We start from the raw sequence: 20,331 nt of genomic DNA, 5'->3' as shown, positions 1-20,331 counted from the left end.
CATTGTCATTGAGGAAGCTTACGATATAATTTTTGTCATTGGAGAAAGACTAAATGACAGAATAGTAAGTCTCAAGTTCAAAAGTCCAGATGTAGCCCTCTCTCTCTCCTTCTCTCCCTCTCTCATCAGTAAACATATCCTCAGATGAGAATTAAAAATAAAAGTCCTGATGTAGGTTTCCAGTTAATCTAGATAAAAAATTGTGAGCCAATTCTTTGTAGTTCTCTCATTGACTAAAATCAAGTGAGGACATTACAGTCCTTGGGTGAACCAAATGATTGGAGCTGGAACAAAAGCAATTCCAAGTGGAAAAGTAATGTTTCTAAACAAAGAGGAGAAAAATCTTCTAGATCAAGTGAAAACAGTGATGAATGTTAAGAAAAAAGAAATGATGAATTTATAAAGTTAGGTGATTATGTAGTAAAAGAGAAAGTCATAAATGTTAACTTGCAGAAATACAGTGGGTTAAATTAATGAATTTTGTACCAAACTGTAGATGGCTACTAGGCCTCATGGAGAAAGAGCTAACAAGAAAACAACCACAGAAATAAGGGGAGGAAAGCCCATTTTAGTTTTCTTACAAATAAAGTTTGGAAGTCTCAAGTCGGAATACTAATTACCCAAGTAATTAGATTTCCACATTATGTTAATGATACTATATTTTAAGTGCATATTAAATAAGCAGTAATTGGAGGAGGTTCTACAAGATTCTAAATAATTCCTCTTTGGGAGAATAGCAAATGCATAGTTTCTAAGGGTCAGTGCCTCAGAGAAACAATGATGTTATGAAAGTATTTTATTTGAACTTACTATGAAGGGTAAGCCTGTGTTTAAGAGAGAGCATCTAGGTCTGCTAAGTTGTGGATTCTCCTACAGTTTGTGAACAACAGCTGTATGGATTTACTTGTATTTTCCCAAAAAGACATGTTAAATCCCTAACCTAATAGGGCAGAATGTGGCTGCATATGAAAATAAAGTATTTAGTAAAATTAAATAAAGTCATTAGCATGAGCCTTAATTTAATATAAATGATGTTCTTAACAAAAGGAAAATTTGGACACAGATATGCACACAAGGAGAATGTCATGTAAGTAGGAAGGCACACATCAGTGTCATTTGTCTAAAGTCAAGTAACATCAACAATTTTCAGCAAACCACCAGAAGCTGCAGGAGAGGCATGGAATGGTTTCTCCCTCACAGTCATCAAAAGGACCCAACACAGCCAACACCTGAATCTTGGGTTTCAGCCACCCAGTCTGTGGTACTTTTTTACTGCAGTCCTGACAAATTCACTGATGTATCAGGTTGGCCAAAAAGTTTGTTTAGTTTTTTCCATATGATGGCTCTAGTAGTGCTTAGTTGTCTTTAACTTCATTTGAAACAATTTTGTTAGAGTGTAGTGTGACAACTGTCTTATCAGCATGCATTTAAAAAACTTATCAAAATTGGTGAATTTTTGTGTAGCCATTTTAATATTGAAGATGGAAGAATATAAGCAACATTTTGACACATTATACTTTATTATTTCAAGAAAGGTAAAAATGCAACTGAAATGCAAAATGCAGTGTATGGAGAAGGTGCTGTGACAGATTGAACATGTCATAAGTGGTTTGCAAATTTTCTTGGTGCTATTGATATTTTGGTAAAATAGTTTTTTTGCTATAGGGTTGTCTTATGCATTGCAAGATGTTTAGCAACATGCCTGGCCTCTACTCACTAGAAGCCAGTAGTGGGAGATAGCTGACATACTCAAAATATCTAAGTCAAAAAAATTATTGGTGACAATGAAAAATGTGTCTTTAATTTACAGAGAAAACTAAATGGACTTTTTGGCCAACCCAATAGTTGCACATCAGTGTCATTTTGCCTGTTCCATCTATTAACCTCATTGCCTGGAAGATCAGATCAATGTACAGGCAGGAAACTGATGTTCACCCTCCTGTACCCTATTAATTCAGCCTTGATTGGAGATAGCTCTACATGTCCTTTACTTCAGGAGTCAAATTGGTGGCCAACACACTTTTAATTTTAGTTTTAGCTGTTGATAGTTCTTTGATATTGAGTAAATACCTTAGAATTCTGCATACTGGTTTTCCTGTTTATAAATAATACATTTTAAGGATACAATGATTCTTAATGTATGGCATATGTTAGGACAACCTGGGTCACTTTTTAAATGTACAAATGCCTAGGCCTCAGCTTTCAAGAACATGTCAATAGTTAGGAACAACCATCATATTTTTAAAGGATCTAGAATTAAATTTAATGTCAACCCCTCAATGATGACCATGGGGTTTGATATAAAAAATGCTTGGAGCTCTGATTTATTTTATTCTATGATTACACTTCTGTGTCATGAATGATATAAGCAGTGCTAAGAGCTAGAGAAGTTCAGAAAAAAATTCACTTACTTACCTACAATAAATATTTAAGTGAAGAAGAATTATAAACAGTTCTATACAGAAGAATATAGATCTGGTAAATATGACCTAGAAAACTATATTCTCAGTTTGTAGCAGTAGCTGAAATTCATAATTCTTATATTTCATAATATTTTCTTCCATAATCTACTAGCAAAAGGATGTTTGTTATTCTGTGACAGTGACCACTTAATGCGACATTGACATTTTCTTCTAATTGCCCTATTTTTTGGATGGTCATATATATTAAAAGCAGCAAGTTTATAAAAATCTTAGCTTGACAAATATAAATTCTTTCTTTAAATGCTGAGGGCTACAAAATGAAATTAGTACATATGAGATCCTAGAAGCTATTTACCACTTTAACATTTAACAAGCCATACATTAACATTTAGAAAGTCATAAAAATTTACATCTATAAGTGATTTTACTTAATGGGTTAGCAAATGCATTCTACACAAGAGGTGAGCGGCACTAATAAAAAGTGTACTAACTCAGTCAAAGTAATTTATACAGCCAGTAATTCATTGAAGATCAGAGGGCAAATAGTGGGTTACATGTGATGGTTTTTATCTGTCTCCAACAAAAGATTTTTACCACATTGCCCCCCATAATTAGGAGTGACACTCTGCTTGGAGGAAGAAGGCAGCAGCAGAATGACCTTTCAAAGTCCCTTTGAAAGGACCACGAAACATTTTAAAGTAACTCCTAGTAAAAAGTAGAGTAAGTCACAGAAGTGCGAATTGAAACCATATGAAGTTGAAATAATTGAGACAAAGTTATTTTTTTTATTCTGCATACCTCCCCTTGAAATATAAGATAAACAACTCAACAATTATTTATTGATGAGAGTACATAGAGAACAACTCCTTGAATGAATAAGGTAGTAAGAATAAAACAAAACAATCCTGCACAATTTGCAGTAATCTTTTCACTTTGGAATTGAACTGTATCCTGTAAGGCATGGCAGTATAGAATAATATTTAACCGCATATTTCAGCATATAGCACCTTAGCATAAAATTTCCATTTTCAGTGTGTGAGAATTTTGAGTCAATTTTGTGAGGACTAATTAACAAAAGAAAAACAGAAATTGAAATGAAAAATGGAGATAAAGCAGATGCCAATAATGCAGTGAAGAATATTTTATAATAAAAGTTTAGGAAAGAACTTTGTGCAGTGGCAGTATTATAGTCAATGAGGTTTATCCAAGGTGCAATTATTGCTAATTGAAAAGTTTAGGAAGGAAAAAAATTAATAAGAAGAAAATATTCTTGAGTTTAGCTGTGCTCCCTGATACTGAAAGAAAGAGAAACAGAAAGACAGAAATCAACAACTGAGAAGTCCTATAATCAGAGAAGCATTGAATCCCGGATGGAGAACAAGATCCAGGGGAAAAGTTTTTGTTTATTTTTTGTTATCTACAATAAGATATATTTGTGTGTGTCTCTGTGACACAGCTAGCAGTGGATTGAGTATCAGACATTAACTATCAAGGTTTGATGAATAGAAATCACTAATACAAAAATTATTACTAATTTGAAATGTAAAAATTGCCCTGATATTGTTTTATTTGCTGATCTTTCTATTATTATTGTTGTACTTTAGCATATTAAAACAACACATATCAATGGCTTTTATAGGATTTTCTCTCAACATGAGTCGCCAAAGGTTTCTTGCCATAAAAAGTATTTTATAATCAAATTAGAAATAGTTGTATTATATTATCAATATATGATGAGTAATCAATGCTCTTTGTAACTATTCAGAAATAAACTGTAACTCTCATATATTGCTTATGGAAATGCAAAAGGGTACAGCTACTTTGAATAGAGTATTTTATAAAATAAAATTCCATATATGCTGATTGTATGATCTAGACATTCTACTCTTAGGTATTTATTGAGACAGGTATGGGCTTGCCTGAACAAAAATCTGTATATGACTATTTACAGCAGCTTGATTTAAAATACTCTTAAGCTGGAAAGAACTCAAACATCCATTCACTATACATAGAATAAACAAGTTGTGATATAGCCATATAATGGAATATTAATCAGCAATAAAAGTGAACAAATTACTTAAATATGCAAAAGTATGAATGAATCTCAGAAGTATTATTTTAAGTGAAAGAAACTAAATGCAAAGGTTATGTACTCTGATTCATTTCTGTGACATTTGGGAAAAGGCACTGTATAAGTGAAGTCATGTGTTATATTCTAATACTTCATATTTTTTAATTAAAACATATAGAGCAAATCCATGATAAAATCAATATCATTTTGACAGCATCATATTTTATAGATGTACAAAATTTGCTTGTTTAGGAAACAAATGAAAATGAACATACAACATTCCAAAACTTATGGGACACAGTGAAGGCAGTCCTGAGAGGGAAGTTCATAGTTATACAGGCTTCCCTAAAAAAGATAGAAACATTTCAAGTAAACAACCTAACTCTACATCTACATGAACTAGAGAAACAACAATAAACAAAGCCCAGAGTGAGTAGAAGGAAGGAAATAACTAAGATTGGAGCAGAATTAAATGACATTGAGACTAAAAGAACAATTCAAAGGATCAATAAATCCAGGAACTGGTTCTTTGAAAGGATAAGTAAAATCAACACGCTTTTAAGCAGATTCATCAAGAAAAAAGAGAGAGGACTCAAATAAGCAAAATCAGAAATAAAAGAGGAGAGATTACAACTAATACCACAGAAATGCAAAGGATTGTAAGAAATCACTATGGACAAATATATACCAAGAAATTTGGAAACCTGAGTGAAAAGAACAAATTTCTAGAAAAACATAATCTTCCAAAACTGAATGAAGAAGAAGGAGAAAGCCTGAACAGACCAATAACAGCTGGTGAAATCAAAGCAGTAATCAAAAAACTCCCAGCACACAAAAGTCCCGGACTAGATGGTTTCACAGAATTTTACAAAACATTTAAAGAAGAGCTAGCCCCTATCCTGCTCAGACTCTTCCAAAAATTCCAACAAGAGGGAAGAGTCCCAAACTCTTTTTATGAAGCCAGCTGTTAGGATCATCCTAATCCCAAAACCAGCTAAAGATACAAGAAAGAAAGAAAACTACAAGCCAATATCACTGGCCTCAGAAAACAGACACTAGATTCCTCAACAAAATATTGGCAAACCATGTCCAGCAATATAGTAAAAAGATCATACATCATGATCAAGTGAGATTCATCCCAGGGATGCAAGGGTGGTACAATATCCACAAATCAATAAACAAAATACATCACATAAACAAAAGCAAAATAAAAAATCATATGAGCATATCAATAGATGCGGAAAAAGCATTTGATAAGGTGCAGCACCCATTTATGATCAAAACACTCAGCCAAGTGGGAATAGAGGGAGTATTCCTCAATATAATAAAGGCCATATATGAGAAACCTACAGCCAACATAATACTCAATGCACAAAACCTAAAAGCTTTACCACTAAGATCAGGAACAAGACAAGGATGTCCACTTTCACCACTTCTATACAACATAGTATCAGAAGTCCAGGCCACAGTGATCAGACAAGAAAAATAAATAAAAGGCATAGAAATTGGAAGGAAGGAAGCAAAACTGTCATTGTTTGAAGATGACATGATAGTGTACATAGAAAATCCTATAGACTCCACCAAAAAAACTATTTGACCTATTAAGTGAATTTCACAAAGCAGCAGGATACAGAGACAATATTCAGCATTTGGAGGCATTTTTGTACACCAACAATGAAATATCAGAAAGAGAACTCAGGAGAAAAATTCCATTTAGTATAGCAACAAGAAAAATAAAGTACAAACCTTACCAAAGAGATGAAAGACCTCTACTCAGAAAATTACACAATGCTGAAATTAAGAAAGACACAAACAAATGGAAGTATATGCTGTGTTCACAGATTGGAAGAATTGATATCATCAAAATGTCTATACTATCCAAATCAATTTATAGATTCAATGCAATGCCTATTAAAATATCAGTGACATATTTCTCAGATATAGAGAGAATATTTCAATAACTTATATAGAACCATAAATGACCCCTAATGCTTGCAGCAATTTCAAGAAAGAAGAACAAAGTAGGAGGGGTCACAATACCTGACATCAAACTATAGTACAAGGCCATAGTAATGAAAACAATCTGGTACTAGCATAAGAACAGACACATAGATTAATGGGACAGAATAGAGAGTCCAGAAATAAACCCAAGTCTCTATGGTCAATTAATATTCAATGAAAATGGCAGAGCATATAATGGAGTAAAAATAAGCCTGTCCAGCAAGCGGTGTTTGGAAATATGGACAGCAACAAGCAAAAAAGTGAAACTGGACCACCAACTTACACAACACACACCCACACACAAAAAACCTCAAGATGGATAAAATAATGAAATATAAGTCATGACACCATAAAAGTCCTAGAGGAGAATATAGGCAGGAAAATCTCAGATATCCCATGCAGCAATATTTTCACCAATATGTCCGCTAAAGCACGAGACATAAAAGAAAGAATAAACAAATGGGACTTCATCAAAATAAAAGGCTTTTGCACAGCTAAAGAGAACAGTGAAATGAAAAGGGAACCAACTGTATGGGAAAGTATATTTGCAAAATGATACTTTGGAAAAAGTTTTGACCTGCAAAAATATAAAAAACTCACATGACTCCACTCCAGGAAGACAAAGACCCAATTAAAAAATGAGCAAAGGACCTGAACAGACACTTCTCCAAAGAGGACATACAGAGGGTCCAGAGACATATGAAAGGATGCTCAGCACCATTAGCCATTAGAGAGATGCAAATTAAAACCACAATGAGATACCACTTCACACCAGTCAGAATGTCCATCATAACAAAATCAACAAACAACAAATGCTGGTGAGGTTGTGGAGAAAAGGGAACCATAGTGTACTGTTGGTGGGAATGCAGACTGTTGCAGCTGTAACAGAGTGCAGCCAAGAGGGTAGCCTCAAATAGGGATCTGTAATAAGATCCAGAAGAGCCTGGAGATAATTGGCTCCACACCACAGGGCCACACCTGCCCGGAATCTGGCAGCTGTAGCCAATTGTGAGAGTGTAACAGGGTGCAGCCAAGAGGGTAGCCTCAAATAGAGATCTGTAATAAGATCCAGAAGAGCCTGGAGATAGTTGGCTCCACACCACAGGGCCACACCTGCCCAGAATCTGGCAGCTGTAGCCAATTGTGAGAGGAGCCGGAAATGGGGCTGCAGAGGAAGATTGGCACCGGGATTTAAACCGAGACGCAGCAGCCATTGGGTGGGGGGAGTTATGCGCAGCCCTGCAGGAGAGAACCCCACAGCTTTGGCAGAGTGAAGACTCCTTTGGCCCTGAGAGGAGAAGGAGAAGCACGCGGACTTGACGGAGTGTAGACTCCTGCAGCCCTGAGAAGAGAACCACTCGGCCTGGCAGAGTGGGGCCCCCACAGCTTTAGAAGGGGGAACCACCACCTGGTTTTAGCAGAGATCCCGGTGACTCAGCTGAGGGTGCCGGGAACCCAGGGAGGTCTCCCAGTCGAGAGGGAGTACTAACTGAGAAGAACCAGAGGACTACCTAAGCCATGGACTTCTATTTCCTTCCCTGAGATACGGTACTCTGGACTGGGCAAAGGGGGAAGGAAGGAAGGACTGTGTGTTTGTGGGTGTTTTAAGGGACTTTGGGATTTTGGTGAAGACATTAGGTCACTACTTTAAGTTTGTATATAGCATTAAATAAACGTTTCCTTTCCTTTTCACAAATCTCTGGCATTGAGAGACGTCTTTCCTCTGGCGGCGGACATAACAGACCCGGGGCCTTCTTTCAATAATAGTATATCATCCCAGGCCCCCCTTGTTGTGTGTTCTGTAACACAGCCACTGTGGAAAACAGTGTGGAATTTCCTCAGAAAAATAAAAAGGAAACTGCCTTTTGACCCAGAAATTCCAGTGCTGGGATTATAGCCTAAGAATCCTGAAGCACCAATTCAAGAGAACCTATGTACCCCAATGTCCATAGCAGCACAATTTAGAATAGGCAAGTGTTGGAAGAAACCTAAATTTCCATCAGTAAGTGAATGAATCAAAAAACTATGGTACATTTTCATGGTGGAATACTATGCAGCAGAAAGAAATAAGGAGCTCCTACCCTTTGTGACAGTGTGGATAGATCTGGACAGCATTCTGCTAAGTGAAATAAGACAGTTGGTGAAAGAGAAATGCCATATGATCCCATCTATAAGTGGAATTTAATGAACAAAACAAACAAGTGAGGAAAATGGAATTGGAAACATTGAAATAAAGAACAGACTGACAGTAATCAGAGAGAAGGTGAAAAGGGATAATGGGGAAAAAAAGGGAAATGTCCTTAAGGAACATGTATAAAGAACACATTGAGAAAAGCCAAAGCGGGGTAGGATCAAGGGTTGGAGATGAGGATGTATAGGTTGATGGGAGTGGTGGGGGGAACATGTAGATAGCTGTACTTTAACAACATGAAAGGAAGGAAGGAAGGGAGGAAGGGAGGGAGGAAGGAAGGGAGGAAGGAAGGAAGGAAGGAAGGAAGGAAGGAAGGAAGGAAGGAAAGAAAAGAAAGAAAAGAAAAGAAAGGGAGGAGGAAGGAAGGAAGGAAGGAGGGAAGGAGGGAGGGAGGGAGGAAGGAAAGGAAGGAAAGGAAGGAAGAAAGGAAGGAAGAAATGTTTTGGTAAAAAAGAACAAAAAAGAATCTAGTTGACATCTAAAATGACAGCATGCTAAGGCAGTGGGAAGCCAAATTTTAATGCAAATGGCATCCTAGATTCTTACCACAGAAACCCAAGATCTAAAGCAATAGCATTTTTTAAACATTATTATAACTAAATTTTAATTTGGAAATGTAGAAGGAGAATAGAGTGTTACTTTTTCACTGCTTGTCTGTAGTTAATGTACCTATAGCAAGATAGAAAACTATATTGAGTCTTGGGAGAAGATGCTTAGAAATTCAGCAAATTTAAGAATTTCTATTAGTAACATTGTAGAATAGAATGCATTCAGAATTATGATCCCTCACTCTTTCCAGTTTTTTTACATATTTTGTTTTCTTTCTGGCACCCTTTATTTTCTTTATGATTTCCTGAATCTACTTCTTCAGTTTTGGAGACAGTCTACATTAATGATTTACTATAAGTTAGTGTCATGGTGTGCTCATTACTAAGATTAGCATTTTATAGTGTTATTAAACTATTTATGAATATAAGTTTTGAAGAGTCAATGTAATTGAAGATATTTGTATCCCTGTAATCAGTTAGAGATCTCTTGTCCACTCCCATAATCTTTAAATGTTATATCAAAAAATCTTTTGCTTTCAATTTTTTTTATTATGAACAAAATTTATAAAATATAGATTATTAAAAAAACTATAGCAATTATATGGACCTATGCTCCTAATTATATATGTCATTTAAAATTATATTTTATTATAGTTAAAAGGTTTTTTAAAATGTTAAAAAATTTATTTAAATAATCTATTAACATATTAATTTGCTTCCAAGTTTTGTAATCATTAATAAATTTTCTCATATATACATGTTTATATCATATGCACCAGATATACTTGTCTGGTAATTTCCTTAAAAAAATTCCTACACATTTACTTTTGGAATATGGCCTAGACGCATTAAATTTTTTGATGCGATGTGTCAAATTGTTCTTCACAAAGATTGTACAAAATTACACTTCCATCAACAATATCCAAAGCTGTTAATTTATATACCTCCCCAGGCAACACTATTGAATTTTATCATTCAACACATCTTTTAAAAGATAGTATTTTTCCCAACCATTAATTCTACAATGATGAACAAGAAATTTGTGAAACAGGTCTTAACTAAATGTCTAATGAACTCACTATTCCATGAAAAGTAACATTATTTATTGTACCTCTAGAAGTAAATATTTAAGATTGGAAAATGTTTTCCTTATGCTTTTTGTGAATATATTTAAATATTCAAATTTAAAAATATTTCTTTGATTGTTTTGAGCCAGTTATTTTTCATGTTCATTGTCTACCCTCTTTGTGTTGACCTCTGTGATCTTCATCTCTTAAGCTCCCCTGCCTGCTGCTTTCCTGATGAGATTGGATAATGGGGGACACAGTTGTCCTGAGATGAGAAGATTGAGTTCAGAGTTAATTGTCCTCTCAACTCTCTTGCTGTCATGTCACAGTTTGAGCAAAAAATACTTTCCTTAACCATGAGTGCTTCTCCTTTTGGGTGGCTTCTCTTCCAGTGCTATAGCTTTTACTAGCTTCTTGGCTACACTGCCCTCTTCAGGTCTAGGAATGTTAACAAAAGTTAGTCTTGGTTAGTCCCTGGGGACTTTGCAATTCTTGGGTCTCATAACCCAGACTTAATCTTTTGTAAAAGTCTTTTTTATTAAAATTATGTTTACTTAATGATTTGATTCTTCCATTTGTTTTCTGCTGGGACTCTAAAGTGATGCAGAGACAAAACTCAAAGCAATAAGATATCTAGGGTGTAAATAATTAATTGCATACTAGGCCATAAACAAATAGGAGAGTGTTTAGGAAAAGAAATTATGTCAGCTCAGTAGTCAGGTTATTTGTTTTCCAGAGTCAAATCCCTTGGAGTTATTTGTGCAATAGTAAACATGTAAACAGGATGGAGAAAGTTCATAGGAACTAAATCTAATAAAATTACACAGAATTTGATATAATAAAATTTAGGGAAGAATGAAGAAAATTATGCAATGTGATTATATTAAGATAAAAATGGTTAATGTGAGTGCTATCTTTGTAGGGTTTCCTGACTTACCAAATAAATATACAGAATGCCCAATCATATTTGAATTTCAAAAAAGCAATGAATTTTTTTGTAGCATGTTTATATAAAAAGAAATTTTAACTGAGCATTCTGTATTTCATCTGGCAAGCCTATCCTTGTGCATAATTCATAAACACAACCTACTGCTTGACAAAATCTCCTGTGATTTTTCTAGTGTACGATCAACGATGTGTGTGTAATGAAGTGACAGGTGAAGTCGAAGAGACCAAGCACTAGTGTCTAGGACACCAGTGGCCAGGCAGAGCCATGGGAGAGGGTAAGTCAACTGAACACAGTATTGCAGTCAGAGCTTTCCATTGACTGGTAGAGAAGGAGACAGAGAGATGTGCACAGAATGTCACTAACATGAATTCAGGGGGTAAGTGTAGTGAGAATGGCTTCAGAACAAATTTTAATGTACAAGAAAGAAAAAGTGTGACAATTAAGACATAACCTGAGATCTGTAACATCAAAAGCAGGTCATGAAAACTGTGGCCTGAGAATCTGAAACAGTGTGAAATAAAAACCTAGACCAGTCAAGATGGTGGGCACAAACAGATGAAACCATCAAAAATGTGGAATAAAAATATTATTTGCCTGTGAGTAAGGACAACTGATATTTTTCTAGCCTGGACTTGATGAAACCTCAATTCTTTCAGGATCTGTTACTTTTATTATAAAATAAATGTTTAATTAGTTATATATAATATATACATATAAAATATATTAAATGCATAAAAATTATATATATATATATATATATATATATATATATATTCAATGTGTTATTGAATTGCAGCCCTAAAACCCAGTGTTCTATAAATCAGGATTCTGACTGGAGCCTAAGAACAAAATGGGAGAAGTTTATCCAGACAGTAAAACCAAACTAACAAAACTATTGTTATCAGAGTGAGGTGTAAGTGGGGAGGCTTAAACAATACTAAATTAGGTAAAAATCAGATGTTGACCCTTGAATAGGGCTCTTGGTTGTCCACTCTTAGCTTCTGTTGTAACTGTCCTTCCCAGAGTGGGTAGACTACCAAGGGAAGGTTTTGCTTCTCTGTGGAATAAGACAGACTTCTAAAACCAGGTGGGTAACTGGCACAAATAGAGTGATAAACCAGGAGAAGGAATTCTATTAATTTAACCACATAGAAGTGGAAAGTAGAAAACAGTAACATATAATTTAGTTGTTAAAATATTAAAAATTCATGATTAAAAACCCTGGAGAATACCAGAAATGTTTTCTGATTGGAATAAAAAGGAAAGGAAATGTTTCTATTCTCTCTTTATTCCTCTTCCTCATATACCATCATGTTCTGACTGCAACTTTACAAAGGGTAGAAATGAGACTTGAATTACACCACATAACAGCTGGGAAAATGTGTTTGGAAGAAAATGTGACTAAACAACCTTGTGTGTTGCAAGAATATTTTCAATATTATAAGGTAAAATAAAACCATAACAAGAATACACTCAATTTTCTTTACACAAATAAGTAAAGGAATCAATTGACTTATTCCACAAAAAAGAGAAGGTATGGAGAAATACAGTATGTGGCAATGCCAAGAGGAAAGTGGATGTAATTGGATGTAACACTGTGTTACCTGGAAGTTTTCGTTTAAGGGCCAAGAAAAAACAATAGACACTTGTAGTCCAAAGTGACATGTCACACTGTGAGGCAAAATCTTAAAGAAATTACCCCCAAACTGCTAAACCTCCCACCAACAACAAATAAATGCAAAAAGATTAGGACTAGGAATTGGGTCACAGAAGGATTTTTAAAATGAATTCATTGAATAGAGCTGTTCTATGAATCTTACCCTTCTTAAGAAGGAAGAGTGACAGATTTCTGACTTATGCCATTAGCTCAGGAAATAGAATTCTGAAAAGAAAACCTCCTATGAGACCTTAATATATATATTCTGTGGGGTGGGCAGTATCCAGTGGATAAGTGTGTGATTTACATCAAATTCTAAATGAAAGAAAAGATTGAATAAAAATATATATTTTGCAGAGAGGAAGACTACATTTTTTAAAGTATTCAAGTCCAAAAATATTAAATTGAAAGTATGAGTGGTTTCCATGGTCCAGATTTGAGTCACAAACAAGAAAAAAAATAAATTTGGGGCATATCTTTGATCCCACAAAAGGAGGGCAATTTAAATAGTTTAATTAATGTACAGGAGGAAAATCCTAGAGATATTACTAGAGGTGCAGGAATTGCAGAAGGACTTATAAAGTTTAAGCCAAAAAGAGAAAGCATCACCTTCTTCAAGGGTACCACAAATAAGAGAACCCCTGAAATATGGATGAAAGTCTCAAATGGAAAAAATTCTAAAACAACCCCCAAAAAGTGTGATTAAATTTTGAATGTCTGATATATTAAGAGAAAAGACAAACTAGCTAACGACACTATCAGAAAAGTAGAAGCCTTCATATGCTGTTTTGTCCTGGACTCTTTGTCCTCCAAATATGAAAAGGCCAGATATTAAATATAGAGAGATAATGGGGAGTCAAAATCTATGGAGAGAGAGGAGACAGCTCATCTAATTTCATCTTTAGCCTTGGGACTTCCCAGGTACAGTAGAACTAAAGGTGGGAGGACACTGACACAGCATTTGTGTTAAATCGAATATAAGTGTTTCAAGCAACAATGCTTCTCATTTTAATTTCTGAATTGATTATTTTGCAACTTCAATAGGGTTTTATTTTTAAATCTTAGAGTGGCTATAAAAGTCATGAAGCTCACCCAGGTTTTTATTCTGTACAAGAGAGGAACTGGCTATTCAGAGTATATTTAGAAGAACAATAGACAACAAAAAGAGAATTTGTTTATAATTACATTTCTAAACCTTAATCTCAGTACCAGTTATATTAAAGATAAAATCATTTCTGAATAAGAAATCAAATTAGTATTTTTATATTATATTTATTTCACCTTGGATCCTAGTACCTCCTGAGAATGATAGCACACTCAAGAGGTTACCTAAAAAACTATTTGATGAAAAGTTTTTTGACATTTCTGGTTTCCAGTTCTGCATGTAAGGAACTTGGAAGTTGTCACACTGTCCTAACTGAAGCAAAAAGCTAAACAGACTGAAAAATCAACAACTCCTCTTGGATCCATTAGACAGTAGAGAACACAGGGCAAATTGTGGCCCCTGAGATTGGAGAGACAGAGAAGCAAAGTCAGGGAGTTGCAGCTTTCCAAATAGAGACTCATGAGCAAAAATTGCTGTGAAGGGGAAACCAGTGCCAGGGAAGGAAAATCCTGGGCATGAATTCTAATCAAATTGCTGGATGATAAGTGTGAACAAGTTTGTGAGTAAAAATTTCCAGGGATATGCCCTGACTGGCATGGCTCAGTGGGCTGGGCATCATCCCATAAGGCAAAGGGTCATCAGTTCTATGCCTGATCAGGGCACATGTCTGGGTTGTGGGCCAGGTCCCCAGTGAGGGTCAACTGATCAAGAGTCAACTGATCAGTGTTTCTCTCACACATCAATGTTTCTCTCCTTCCCATTCTCCCTCCCTTCCCCTCTATCTGAAAAGAAATAAATAAAATCTTTAAAAAAATATTCCAAGGATACCCACTCATATGAAGACCCATACATTATTATGAGATTTATCTTCAAGAGCCTGCCTAGGTTCTCATATAAATGTTGGAGGAAAGTCCCCTTGAATTTCCAGCAGAATAAAGGAAAAGAAATCATTTTGAAATATGCCAGTGCACTCTGTCCTTAACAAGCTTGCCCTTAAAGGAAATTACTTAGCCTACTCTAGCCTAATTACTAATTACTTAGCCTAATCTGCTGGGAGTATTATTAGAGCCTAACTCACTTGGAGATGGAGGACTCTAGCCTTCTATGTAGAAGAAAGGAAATACTCAATTCCAGCCCACTCTGGCCATCTTGCCCAGCTACAAGGGGAGGGAAAAAAACTGAGTAATACATTATGAAGTGTGCAGTTTATAGTCCAGAAGCATAGTCTCACTAAAAGACTGAGAACTGGTCATAGGAGTACAGCATGCTTCTCCTTCACCTGTGCCTCACCACCACATTACCTATGGTGTGTAATAATATATGTGTGTATAATAAAGATCTATTTACAGCAGTTCCTTTTACTTGGTAGATTATTTTCAGCTATCAAAAATATTACAAGGCATAGCAAAGGGCAAATAGAACTTGAAGAAAGGAGCAAGTTTCAGAATCAGAGATAGCAGGGATGTTGGAATTATCAGATGATGAATTTAAAATAATTATGACTAATATGCTAAAGTATCTAATAGATCAAGTAGACACCATGCAAGAACAGATGGGCAATGTAAGTAGAGAGATGGAAATACTAAGAAAAAAATCAAAATGAAATGCTAGAGATTAAAAAAAACTAACAGAAATTAAAAGTGCCTTTGATGAGCTTATTTGTAGACTAGACATAGCTGATAAAAAAATTTCTGAGATCCTCATAAAACAAAAAACAAACAGAACAAAAACTAGAAAAAAATCACACAAACAAAAAATAAAAGAATATCCAAAGACTGTTTGATGAATACAAAAGGTATAACATAGGGGTAGTAGCAATATCCACTATGGAGAAGGAGAATAAAAAGAAAAAGGAAGAGTGATGACTGATAATTTCACCAAATTAATGTTAATGTATGTTAATGATAATTTCCCAAAATTAACAACAAATCCAGGAAACTCACAGAACACTAGCAAGATAAATGACTAAATAACTACACTTAGGCATACCATATTTAAGCTATAAAAACTCAGGAAAAGAAAAATAATGAAAGAAGCTAAGGGGGAGAAATGCCTTACATATAGAGAAACAAAGATAAGAATTATATTCTACTTCTCCTTAGAAACCATGCAGACAAGAAGAGAGTAGAGTGAAATATTTAAAGTATTAAATGAAAAAACCTTACTAACCTAGAAATTTGTATCCAGCAAATTGATCCTTCAAAAGTGAAGGAAAAATAGACTTGCAGATAAACAAATATTCAGAAAATTTGTTGCCAGTATACCTGCCTTGCAAACAATGTGAAAAGAAGTTCTTCAGGGAGAAGGAAGAAATAGGTCAGAAGCTTGGATTAACATAAAGGAAGAAATTATGAGGCCTGTCCAGAAAGTATCCAGTCATGTAATATGAAAAATAGAGACATTTATTGAAGAAGATACAGGATATAGGAAACATTATACATAGAACAATGACATTTCAGTCCCCTTCAAAGTAGGCACCTTGGGACCTCACACAGTTCTCCCAATTGCCACCAGCCACCCCATCATATTTTCCTGAATCTCATAGACTGTCTAAAATCTCTTCCCTTCCTAAGTGATTTACGTTTTGGGAAAAGCCAGAAGTTGCTGGGCACTAAATCTGTACTGTAAGGGGTGTGAATCACCTGGCTGATTTGATGTTTCACCAAAACCTCTACATGACATGGGATGCATGAATCGGCATATCGTCATAATGAAGCTACCAATCACCAGTTGCCCATAGCTGCGGCCTTCTGAATCATCTAAACAGTTTCCAGGGATGAATGTTCAAGCTTAAAGCAAAATTTGATGCAGATTTGTTGCTCTACTCTCTCAGTTATTTTGAGTGTGACAACCAAGTAGTACACATACTCACTCAACAGTGTATACCACCCCCACTGACTAGTACAGTGAAGTTGTCATTGTTCACACATGCACATTCCAGTCAACTCTCCCTGGATACCAGGTTACATCAATGTTGTGCAAACTGTTCTCATTATATTAACAATGGATGGAATTTTTATTTTATTTTATTTTTTAAATATATTTTATTGATTCTGCTATTTTTTTAAAGATTTTGTTTTATTTATTCACTTTTAGAGAGGGAAGGGAGGGAGACAGAGAGAGAGAGAGAGAGAGAGAGAGAAATATCAATGTGTGGTTGATGGGGGTTATGGCCTGCAACCCAAGCATATACCCTGGCTGGGAATTGAACCTGCGACATTTTGGTTCACAGCCCGCGCTCAATCCACTGAGCTATGCCAGCCAGGGCTGATTCTGCTATTATAATTGCCCATACCCCCTCTTCACTCCCCTCCACCCTGCACACCCACATTCCCCCCCTTTAGTTCATGTCCATGTGTCATAAGTTCTTTAGCTTCTACATTTCTCATACTATTCTTACCTTCCCCCTGTCTATTTTCTACCTACCATCTATGCTACTTATTCTCTGTAACTTTTCCCCCTCTCTCCCCCTCCCACTCCCCTGTTGATAAACTTTCCATACGATCTCCATTTCTGTGGTTCTGTTCTTGTTTGGACTTTTTTGAAGTAATATGTGAAGTAAAGCAATTGTTTTTTTTTTTTTCATAATCGATTTAACAGATAATCATCTATTCAAAAAATAATAGTAACAATGTATCAAGTCATTGTAGCTTATAGGTAAGTGAGATAATGACAACAACATCATAGGAGATGGGAGGGAGAAATTGGGAATACTCTTACAAATTAGGGATACTAACCCTGAAGCAGTATGACAGCAGTGTGATAGAAGATTGCTCTCCTATAGAGAAATTGAGAATGCTCTCTTATAAATTAAGAACACTACTCATGAAGCTGTACAGAATTATTTAAAAGGGAATTTAGATTCATTGCAAAACAATTATTTTTTTAAAGACCTATATAATTCAGACTCTAAGGAAGAGAAAATGGAATCGTGCAAAATTTAAAATTAAAATCAAGGAACAGAAAAAGAGTAAAAAAAAAAACCAAAACTAAAGAGGAAGAAAAGAGAAACAAGCAAAGACAACAGACAACAGTTACAAAACATAGGCTCACTCAGATTTGTGCATCAAGTCTCATAGCAGTTTTACTGATAATAGTCAAAGACTGGAAACAACTGAATGTTTGTCGATAAGAGCATAGAAAACAAATGATATATTCATAAAATAGAGTACTACTAATTATCAGTAAAAGGAAACAAATTGCAACAACATGAATGAATCTCAAAAATAGTATTATGTCAGTAAAAAACAGATACAAAATGGTTCATACTTCATAGTTCCATTTATATGATATTTTAACACTAGTACAGTTACTCCATACTGTGCAAAATCTCTGAAGCAGGAGGCTTCTTGAGGGATTGTCTAGAAAGAACCATAATATTACTTCTGTAAGAATGGGATTTGTGTATCTTGATAGGGGTGTATTATATGAGAAAAATGTGGGTTCTGAAGTTTATGAAATAGCACACATAAGATTTATGAATTGCTTTAGTAAATTTACCTCAAGGAAAGAAACAACCAGAAACAAACACAACTCTAATTAGGAGGTTTCTAGTTAGGAAGATTTTATTGGCTCATTGGACTGAAATATCTTTAGTAGAATTTGTTTTAGGAGAGGTTTAATACAGTAGTGTGCACAATATTATGAAGAACCTGGTTTTGCCATCTTTCCACAGCATTCTCTGGTATTAGCTGCCTTCTTGTGTTTCTTGGGGTGATCTACTGGCAGTATCAGGGTACTTTCTATGTATCAAAATAAATGCATTAGCTGGAGACATTCTATTTTATGCTGCCTACCTGGAATGAAAGAGGGAAAAAAGAGAAGCTTCTGTTTCATAAAATTCCTTGGAAATACCGTTTCGCATCTTGTTGGGTCCAATCTATTATGCCTATCTTTGGAAATGAGAATAGGGTCAATAGTATTAAATTTAAAAAAATAAGTAAGGGTAAGAATGTTCCTCAAAGAAAATCTAGGGCCTACTACCAGAAGGGTGGGAAGTGAGTACTGAAAGAAGAAATGCTGCTGCTAAAAAAAGGGAATTTACTGCTTTTCATGCTAAACTCAGAACATTGGTTTTAAATGTTAACAAGTCTGGCATTTTAATCAGTGTTTGAACATAACTAAAAAGTAACTTAAAATTCTAGTAACATTGTGACCCAGTTAGGTTGTAAATATTGGACTCATTTTGAGAATTACAAAGCTACCCACCTGGGTAGCAAACAAGAAACTATTAAATTACCTTAATTGCTCTAAATGTTGGTAATGAAATAATAATATGGTGATTATCAGGTCAGGACACATTCATTTTTCTTTTTTCCAAGTAGGTACATTTAATTCTTAAAATAATTGAGAGGTTAAATCAGATCAAAGTTAAAATGATTTATGAATGCAAAAGTATGTCATACTTATGAATATTACATATTCAGTCATGAGACCAATGCTGAATTGTGCCAATTAACATCATAATCTTGCCTCCAAAACATTCAGGTTAGACCTACACGAATCAAATTATACTATGATCAAATAACTACAAGTCCAGCAAATATGATTTATTTCATTTTTTGGTGTAACTTCCACCATCAAAAGCAATATACCATTACTATCTTTCCTAAGGTATTTGAAGAATACAGAAATAATTATTTATTCATAAATAATATAAGAGAAGACCTTTGAAATAGCAGACACCAGTCAGGGTTTTCTATGAAAAACTTGAAAATCATTGTATTCCAGACCATATGAACATATAAATTATAAATCAACTGATGAGGCAAATTATTGGGCTTAAAAAGTGGACATTGGAGCAAAGTTGTTGGAATAGATTATTGGACAGTAAAATAAAGGCATATTTTTATGAACCAAAAACTATATTTAAACAAAATTAAAATCTCTTTTATAAAAAAGAAAAGAAATCACAAGAACATTACCAACTGTTTTATAATATAATGCTAATTTCCTAGTTAATTTTCAAGTCAAGCAACCAGTTTATAAAAAAAACACTAAATAGTAGTCAAAATGACTATAAATTACTTGCAAATTCCTACCATCTGCTAATAAAAAAATCTGAATATAACTCAATATTCTGTGGAAAACACTAATGTCACTTAACTGTAAATTCTGATAAAATCTAATAAAATCTGAATATAACTCAATATTCTGTGGAAAACACTAATGTCACTTAACTGTAAATTCTGTTTGGCCCTCTCTGGTGTCACAGCTCCTCAGTGGAAAATATACAAATGGTAACACAAATGTCCTTTGGACCTTTTTCCACATTCTCCTGACTCTGCATTGATATTCCTTAGTATGATTATTCTGTCAT

At 34.8% G+C, this 20,331-nt stretch overlaps 1 pseudogene; it reads left to right on the top strand.

Moving 5' to 3' along the window:
* Positions 1-3,587: 3,587 nt before the first annotated feature.
* On the top strand, positions 3,588-3,678 carry LOC114495749 (annotated as a pseudogene).
* The last annotated feature ends 16,653 nt before the right edge of the window (positions 3,679-20,331 follow it).

The sequence above is a fragment of the Phyllostomus discolor genome, chromosome 4 (genome assembly GCF_004126475.2).
Source record: "Phyllostomus discolor isolate MPI-MPIP mPhyDis1 chromosome 4, mPhyDis1.pri.v3, whole genome shotgun sequence".
NCBI classification, from domain to species: Eukaryota; Metazoa; Chordata; class Mammalia; order Chiroptera; family Phyllostomidae; genus Phyllostomus; species Phyllostomus discolor.
The sequence above is the reverse complement of the archived record's forward strand: the minus strand, read 5'-3'. Positions and strand labels throughout refer to the sequence as shown.